Here is a 9,056-nt window from a genome sequence, read left to right on the forward strand (position 1 = left end):
GATGGCAGGAGAGTGGTTTCTGGTGGGTTTGGCTGGGGCGTGGCTATCTCTATAGAATCTGCCCCTGAACACAATAAAGGGGGCATTCTTGGGGAATTCAAGGCTGACCCGTGTCGCTGTCTCTCTGTCTGTGTGTGTCTGTGTATTTTAACCTCCAGCTCCCTTGCCTGAAGCTCGCAAACTGGGTGCCAGCGCACAGAGCGCAGACACAGGGGCACGGTGCGCGGCAAAGTACAAGCAAACTGAGCTAAAAGCACAAGAGAAGGACCTGGTCACATGGAACTTATCACAGGAGTGTGTGAAATTCAACATTTGAATGTCGATATACTAACGGCACCACTTTAATCAAATGAATCTTTAAAAATGATAAACTCAAGTAAACATGGTAGAACACACCTAAAATGACAGGATCCCCAGGGTGGAGGGAGAAGCCTCACAAGTCCAGGGCTAGCCTGGGCTACAAAAAGAAGCCAGGATCAAAAGCAAACCATAAGAACTCTCTCATAAATCTATAAATCTAATATCAAATAAATTTATATTTTTGTTGTAAGAACTAAATTCTCAACAAATTATATACAAAAGAATAGAACTCAATGAAATCAAGGCCACTAGCTACTCCATGGCAAATGTCCTCTCAGGGGTGAGTAGTTGAGCGTTCTTCAGAACCAGACACTCTTTACTCCACAAGAAGTTCTCACCAGAGTTACCAGTCAAGATAAAGAAAGAGATGGCATCCAAATTGGTACGAAAGGGGTTAAATTATCTCTCATTGAAGGTGGTAGGATTGTATGGATAGAAAGCCCTTAAAATTTCACCAAAAGTCTTTCAGAAGCAATAAACTAATTCAGTAGAACTGTATAATACAAAGTCACCACTGAAAGCCTGTAACGGCAGAGGTACTAGGAGAGGTCAGTATGAGGAACAAGAAGAGGACTTCTGGGTCACGGCGATGCTTGATTTTTTTCATCTGGGTCTAGCTTCCCAGATAGATCTAGTTTCCAGATGGGTCTAGCTTCCCAAATGGGTCTAACTTTCCAGATGGATCTAGCTTCCAGATGGGTCTAGCTTCCCAGTTGGGTCTAGCTTCCAGATGGATCTAGCTTCCAGATGGGTCTAGCTTCGAGATAGGACTAGCTTCCCAGATGGATCTAGCTTTCAGATGGGTCTAGCTTCCCAGATGGATCTAGCTTCCAGATGGGTCTACTTTTTTAGATAGGTCTAGCTTCCCAGATGGGTCTAGCTTCCCAGATGGTCTAGCTTCCCAGTTGGGTTTAGCTTCCCAGATAGGTCTAGCTTTCCAGGTGGATCTAGCTTCCAGATAGGTCTAGCTTCCCAGCTGAGTCTAGCTTTCCAGATGGGTCTAGATTCCAGATGGGTCTATCTTCCTGATGGGTCTATCTTCCTGATGGGTCTACCTTCCCGATGGGTCTACCTTCCTGACGGGTCTATCTTCCTGAAGGGTCTAGCCTCCAGATGGGCACTCAGGTTTGAAACCCTGAGCTTCACAAGATCTTATTCTCTAGGATACGCCCTGTCCCTTGCGAGTTCCCACAGCCTCAAGAATACCTTAAGAACATCCACCAGTTCTTTGAAAACTCAAACAAGAGAAAGAAGCATCTCGCCTTCCTCTGCGTGAATGTAAGTCCCATTCACGAGCCGCTCATGGCTGTGTCTCACGTGCATTCTTTGCTGGACTCTAGGAGCATGTATTCAATGATCTCGCCTTCCTCTACGCTCTCATCCAGAACAAGTCGATCTTTCTTTATGAGTCAACTGCCGTTGTTTTTTTTTAAATTTAGATTGATTAATTAATTCGCCAAGAATAGCTCATCCTACAGGTTCTCAAACCATTTTAGAACTTTATTATTACTAAACCAAAAACTAAGACCCTGCTATGATCAAAGGGAAAGCTTCTGTCTCACAGTCATTTTTCTGATCTAGAAAAAGCAAGTTGTTTGCATTCAAAGTCTATAGTGACCCTTTGCTGCTCCTAGCCCTCCAGCCTGAGCTTGTTACTACACAGTGAGTTCTACTTTCCCTAGGCAGAGTCAAGGAAACCCCACACTAGCCTCCTTTGAAGGTCAGACATAAACAGCTTCCCCAGTGAACAGGACAGGGAGGCCTCAGCACAGCCAGGAGTATTTTTCCATTCCTTCTCTCTCTTTCCCAAATGCTGAGAATATAAAGCAAGGGAGAAACAGTCATTAGACCCAAAGCTGGAAAAATCTTAAAACTGACACTTTTGGGAGAACTTTAAAATGTCAAAAATATTTTCCTCTTTCGGTACCACTTTCTCTGAACTCATCTTGTATCCATCCCTAAAGAACAGTTAGCCATCATACAGAACTAACCCAAATTCACATTTCAAAATCCAAATATCTCCTGTGACCTTCTAAACGTAGAATAAATGAACAAAATTACAGTGTTCGGTCAATTGAACCAAACATTTGTAAACGACAACTTTCTACACGTAAGCGAAGACTGGAGTCTTTGAAAGGACACATTCTGTCTCGCAAGGCTCACACATATTGTGTGTCTCTCAAACCCAAACGTGAACAATCTGAAGGGAAAGACACTGGCTTGCAGCCACTTGCAGCATGAGCAAACCAGCTCACGGGCTGTGCTATGGCTGCCCAGCCACAGCCTTCCAAAGACTCATTAAGACAAAGCAGTTTGCACGTGTGTTTGCTACGGGCCACGTAAGCCCTCTCCTCGCTACTCTCAATGAACATTCTTACGGCCGTATTTTTATGGGCGTGATGAGGCAAGAATTCTATGGACTATTTAGTTGAGCAGATGTGACAGAATAAAGAAACCAAGTCTGCCAAGAACACTGTAAAGAAGGTTCTTGAAAGATTTTAATAAAGTAACTCTACTTTTAATGCCATAACCATAGAGTGAGGTGGGCTGTTTTGGGGGCTGGTTTTGCTTCATTTGTTTCTTTTAAAAGAGGAAAAATGACACCAAAAACCCTAGGAAGCCATAACCTTCTCGTCTGACTATGAAGCATCCTAACAAGGTAAGAGGTGATGGTGTGAAGGTGTGAATACAGACAGCCAAGGCTATCCCATGACCTCAACACATGACAGACAGCCAAGGCTATCCCAGGACTACACATGACAGACAGCCAAGGCTATCCCATGACCTCAACACATGACAGACAGCCAAGGCTATCCCATGACCTCAACACATGACAGACAGCCAAGGCTATCCCATGACCTCAACACATGACAGACAGCCAAGGCTATCCCAGGACCTCTACACGTGACGGACAGCCAAGGCTATCCCAGGACTACACATGTCAGACGGACAGCCAAGGCTATCCCAGGACTACACATGACAGACAGTCAAGGCTATCGCAGGACCTCTACACATGACAGACAGTCAAGGCTATCCCATGACTTCTACACATGCAGTGCCGGATGCCTGCACTAACACACTATGCACACGCATGCGGCACACACACTTACAGAGAGCTCCGCAGCTCGAGTTCTAACAGAATCTTAAACTCCCATTTCTCCACCTCCCATTGTGCCGGTCCCTCCACACTCCCTTTGTATCCAAATAAAAGATCCGTGAGTCACCCAGACTTTCTGTGCCCAAGGATTCCTAAATACAAAGAGTTCTATAGTGTCTTCCATAGCAACACAAAGCCGCGATGCCATCCTGACGCAAGGGAGCATTTACACCGTGAGAAGCAAGCAGAGAAAACTGTCTCCACTTACAGAAGCACTGTATAGTCAGGCCTCCAAGGATGCGCCCGGAGAGCTATAAGACGCCCCCGTGAGGATTATGGCTTCCCTTTGCCAAGTCCTTCTTGAGCATAGATTTTCCCTCGGATCTCCACGTCACCGTTCTGCTCTAAGAGATTCAGAGCTCCGGGATCATCTTGGCTCCCACCTGAAATCCTGTTCTGACATCCTGAAATTTCAGTGAAGAAAGGAAATAAAAAATAGAACCATGCAATTAAGAAACAGTGCTAATCTTTAAAAGAAATGGCAAGACTGGCTGAAGATGTCGGTATCCCTGCGTGTTTTCTCGACTATTTTGTTGTTGCTGTTTTTGTCGTTTGGGGTTTAGGGGTTTTTAATTGTTGTTGTTTAGTTTTCTTATCAAACCTTGGAGTAGTATTGAAATTCCTAAATCTTTACTGACTTAGAATACCATAAGCGAAAATGGAAAAATATGTGAAATAAAAACTCCTAGTCAGTGAGATAACTAGGACCCGGTAACTCTTTTAATCTTAGCATCGTTTATGAAACCAGCTCCCCACCCTCCCCCACCGCCACCACCTTCAGCCAATGATCTAATTTCAGGTACTGAGGACCCAAGCGGAAGACAGATTGCTATTCATCTTAATGGGAGTGCAGGAGTCCTCCACATGCTGATTGCCTGATTTTAAATTGCCCTATCAAAATGCCACATACACATAAGCAATTGTGAAAATCCCTTTCGGCTTCTGGGTCCCAATTACAAACAATCAGACTTTAAAAAAAAAAAAATCTCCAGAGGAAACATCAAGCTGAATGCATGAAGGACAGCGGTGGGGGAGGCGTCTCTGGCCACTCGATGAAGAAACCAGTGCCTAAGCACCGCAGATTATGCAAAATGCGTAAATGGCAAAGCAACCATCAAAATTGAATGACTTATGCATCCGTCCATTAAAAGCTTCTTCAAGCTGACTCATTTAGGCCTCAAAGTTCAGAACATAATCTCATTATCACAGTGCTCTCTTCCCTTCCCGTGGAAGGCACAAGCTAGAACCACTAAAAAGTTTCCTTAACAAGTCATGGTTAGATAAAGAAGAAGAAAAAAAAAAACAACTCGGCAACTTCATGAAGAATGACTGTCTTCCCTTCGGGTCTCACTGACCTGCCCCTGGAGAAAATGACCTCATATTAGTTACACAGCTTTTTAAACCGTGCTGGCTGCTCTAGGAGTCCAGACTTTGTAACATCAACGGGTTGGACCTGCCCTAGCAGACAAGTTTAAGGCCTCTTCCATGTCTACTTTATTCTCTCTCAGTCTATACTAACATACATTTCTGCATGTTTCCTAAATCAACTTGTGTTGATGGAAACGCAGTTTGAAAAACAGGGATTCACCTCTACCTGACCTCCCTCTTCTACAGCAAAAGAAAACCGAAGTCCACACAGCTGAGCCAAGGTTGTGCAGCTAGCTGGCCCTGCCTGGGACTCTGCTCCTCACCCACACCTCATAAAATGTCTCCCTTAGTAGTACAAAATGACATTACCACCCTCCAAATCAGATTCCCCTAAAACTAAACAGAGTTTAAAACAGAATCCACAAGAGTCGTCTGAACACACACCACAAAGAAGAAATCAAAACGCGCATGCGTTTGCGGATCCAAGAGTCGTGGTTTCATCGGCCAGCAGCTACACTCCGGCGTCTCTTCTCCCACCGCTCTTTAAACTAAATCCACGACCTTCTAGGATCTGACCTTGCATAACCTTAGGAAGCATCTGTGTCCTGTATGTTTATATTGTCCCCACGCAGCACACTTGACTGTTCACGTACACTGACAGCTCTCTTCACACAAACAACAGGAACGAGACAGTGCCTTGGCACTGAGGGGAAGTAGGGAATCTACACTGCTCCGGGACTCTTGAGGAAAGGGCCTTGTGCAGCAGTGTAAGAAGCAGAAGGGGGGAAACTGACCGAGTGAATCTGAAAGTTTTGTTTCTAACATGATACATACTCCAGTTGACAGTGTTGATACTTTTTAGTTATGAAGATCTGGCAAAGGCCAGCATCTGAGTGTTCCAGACTCACTGATTAAACTGTAACATTTTCATTTTGTAACTTACACATCCATGACTTTAACCAGTCATGTGAGATGGACTTAATTTATTTTAAAATAAAAATATTATTCCAGGCATAGTGGAACCTATCGGTCATCCTAAGGCTGGGGCAGGAATATTATGAGTTCCAGACTAGCTTAGTATATGCACAGACACAGACACACACACACACACGCACATGCACGCGTGCTTTTCCTAAATCAATATAAACAAGTTTGCCCTAGATATTTCTAACAGAAATTTTATGATGAATCAATTTCAACTCTTTAAAAAAGAGCCGTAGAGCTAGAGAAACTAAACCTGCCGTGGCTGAAGCTCTGATGGCCGAGGTAGGTCTAAGAGATAAAGTGAGATGATGCCAGTGCTTCACAGATTCATATCGTGTCCCTGGATGGCCAGCAGAAGGTGGCATAAGGGATGTGTGAGCTGGGAACTCATGGTCTTTGTTTCTCCCACCCTTAAGTGTGAGTCAATAACTCAAAACTACCATGTGACATATGAACAAGTTGACAGGTAAAAGGGAATTCTGTCCCTTACATGTATATAAAAATATGCATACATTAATAATTATGGTGTTGTGTATTAACATACTATAATGATGTATTCTATTAATGTGTACATGTGTTGTTATACTGTATATCAGTAATATATGTTAAGAATATAAAAACAGACCAACAGAGGAGGATGTGAGATAGGAGAGTACATCGGTTGCTCTCTGTTCTAGAGGCTTCTGCTTTTCTAGACTTTTCACAGCAAGCAATCAAAAACTTCACAAAGTGAAGGGAAGGACTAACTAAAGAGGGAACACCCTGCCCCAGAGCCCCTGAGAGGGCAGCAGCCTCTGCTGGTAGCCCAGATAAAATGAGGTCAGAGGTAAAGGGAGTCCTGCTATTGCCTAGCCGCCTACACTTCTTCCTGGTGAGTGTGTCTACCCTGTAGCCGCCATCTTTCCCATCTTTCCCATCATTCCCTGACATCAGCACCCAGCTTCCTCAATCTTCCAACATGGACTGAAGACCAGCAGCTCCCAAGGAATCTTCCAGGCCTTCAATGCCAGAGACTTCTCAGACCTCCAGCTTCATGGTATGAGCAGCTATGGGATTCTGAACATGTAGGGCACCCATTGTGGGACTACCTAGTCAATAACCTTTAAGCCAGTTGAAGAATTCCTCTTTAATAATCCATTCCTTCTTACAGTTCTGTTCTCCTACAGAGCCCTAACGAATATGAAGATGGTGGGAGGAGAGTCCCGTAGATTGTTGTCATGACTTATGCTGGAAAGAAAACTGGGCAAGGACAGTCCTTCTGCCAGAAGACTTCACACCTACCGACCTACCCTCTCCACATCTGCCAACCTGTACTGTACTTCTCTCTCTTTTGCTAACAGTACTCCTCTCTGGCAGAAAACTCCATTCCACATCCAGCTAGCACTGGGTGTCTCTTGGAGGAGATCTATCTTCTCCAGTGTGGCCTGAGGAGTTCAACAACTTCTTTACTCAATCCTCAGAGAAATTAAGCACCTTGGCCGAAACCATGACAACAAACTACACCAGGATCTGAACCCAGGTATCTCCTGTGCTAAACTTTCTTCATTCCATTCCCTCGCCCTTATAAACTATTACAGCTTTACCAGCAGCTGGCTCAGCCAGTGTTCTCTCACCATTTCCTACACACACTGTCAGAAGTCAGAGGCAAAAGAAAGATGATGCAAAATATGGGGAAACTTTGAAATTTTCATTACAAATTATTAAGTTGTAATTCCCAAGCAATACCAGCTTCTGCAAAGAAAGGGAAGTTAAGGGAGGGAAGAGTAAGGAGGTGAGGTTGTTTTCCTTCTGGAAAACCAGGAGAGTCACCACACCCTGCTGCCCATGGACCCTGGTGGAACAGCCTATTCTAAAACAACTCTCCTGAGGTTTTTCTGTGAAAATAAGGAAGTTGTTTTCAATGAAGTCTTACAGAGATAATGGTCTAGAACAAATGTCAGGGACAAAGTTAAATGCTAGACCCAGACATTTTATCCTTAGTGGGAAAACACGTAAGAGAAAAATCACCAAAAAAAAAAAAAAACAAAAAACGATCAAGCCTCCATTTTCACAGCTGGTAGATTGTGGCTGTTAACGGCAAGTGGATTTCCCCACTTTGTTTAGCCTTGGAAGCCTTTTTCTCCAGCAGAGTCTTGTATAGAAAACCACAGCTGGACCATCTACAGGAAAACCCTATCCACTCACCTTACCCAACCCAGGCCTCTCGGGCACCCAAGTGCACTTCCAGAGCACGCGTCTTCCGAGAGCACCTCCACCCTGTTCTACTCTGAAAGCCGGGAGTCAAGAAAAGCATAGCGAAGCCTGTGTTACCACGCAGCCAACTGAGGGCGTGTGATATGCAATGACATGCCTGCCAAGACGCTTAGGACACCCAGAGGTAGCAAGATGACAATCGCTGGCTTGCTCGGCACTTACTACACACCAGATTCTGGGACTTTTTATATGGGTTACTAGTCCAGGAAACAAGGACCACTGCAGGCACACAGGAAGAAAAAGCTGAAACTGACAAGGACCTGGAAACTGCCTAAAGTGACAAAGCAGACCAGCGGGGCCATGAGGGATCAGAGTCCAGGAGGTCTGGGACACTGGTGCCTACCAATGTGGATCCCGGATGATGAAACCACACAGACATCAAGATGAGCCAACCGTGCTTCTGGGGTTTACATGGTTTCTCATTGCTACCATAGACGCCCATTTCTAAAGTCTGAAGAAAGAAGGGGTAGGGTCGGCTTCATGACGTCATCTTAAACAAGAACTGTCAGCAAGGGCTCTGGCTTGCGCTCTCCTGGTCCTCTGAAGGGGTCTTCCAGGTCGTCCCTGCTACCCCCGGTCATCCAGGCCTGTTTCAATTTTCTTTACACTGCAATGGGCACCACAAATTACAATTCACTACATGCAGAAGCAGACACAAGAAGCAACCCTCTTCTAGCAAGTCAAATCAAAGAATCTGAAAAGTAATTCATTTCAGAAATTAGTTTTGTTCATTGTATCCATGAAGATACAATGTATACTCGAAATCGAACTTATTATTGTAAATGAGCTGAAACATGTTGTTATTTGTATATTATTGCTAATGGAATAAATACTAATAGAAATATATACTGCATTCCCTAAACATACCTTTGATGACCTCAACCATTGTCAATGGTGTAACAGAGTTCAGAGACAAAACCCTTAAGAACATCTA

This window comes from Alexandromys fortis, unplaced genomic scaffold (genome assembly GCF_014885135.2).
Source record: "Alexandromys fortis isolate MF-2015 unplaced genomic scaffold, M_Fortis_MF-2015_v1.1 scaffold_143, whole genome shotgun sequence".
NCBI classification, from domain to species: Eukaryota; Metazoa; Chordata; class Mammalia; order Rodentia; family Cricetidae; genus Alexandromys; species Alexandromys fortis.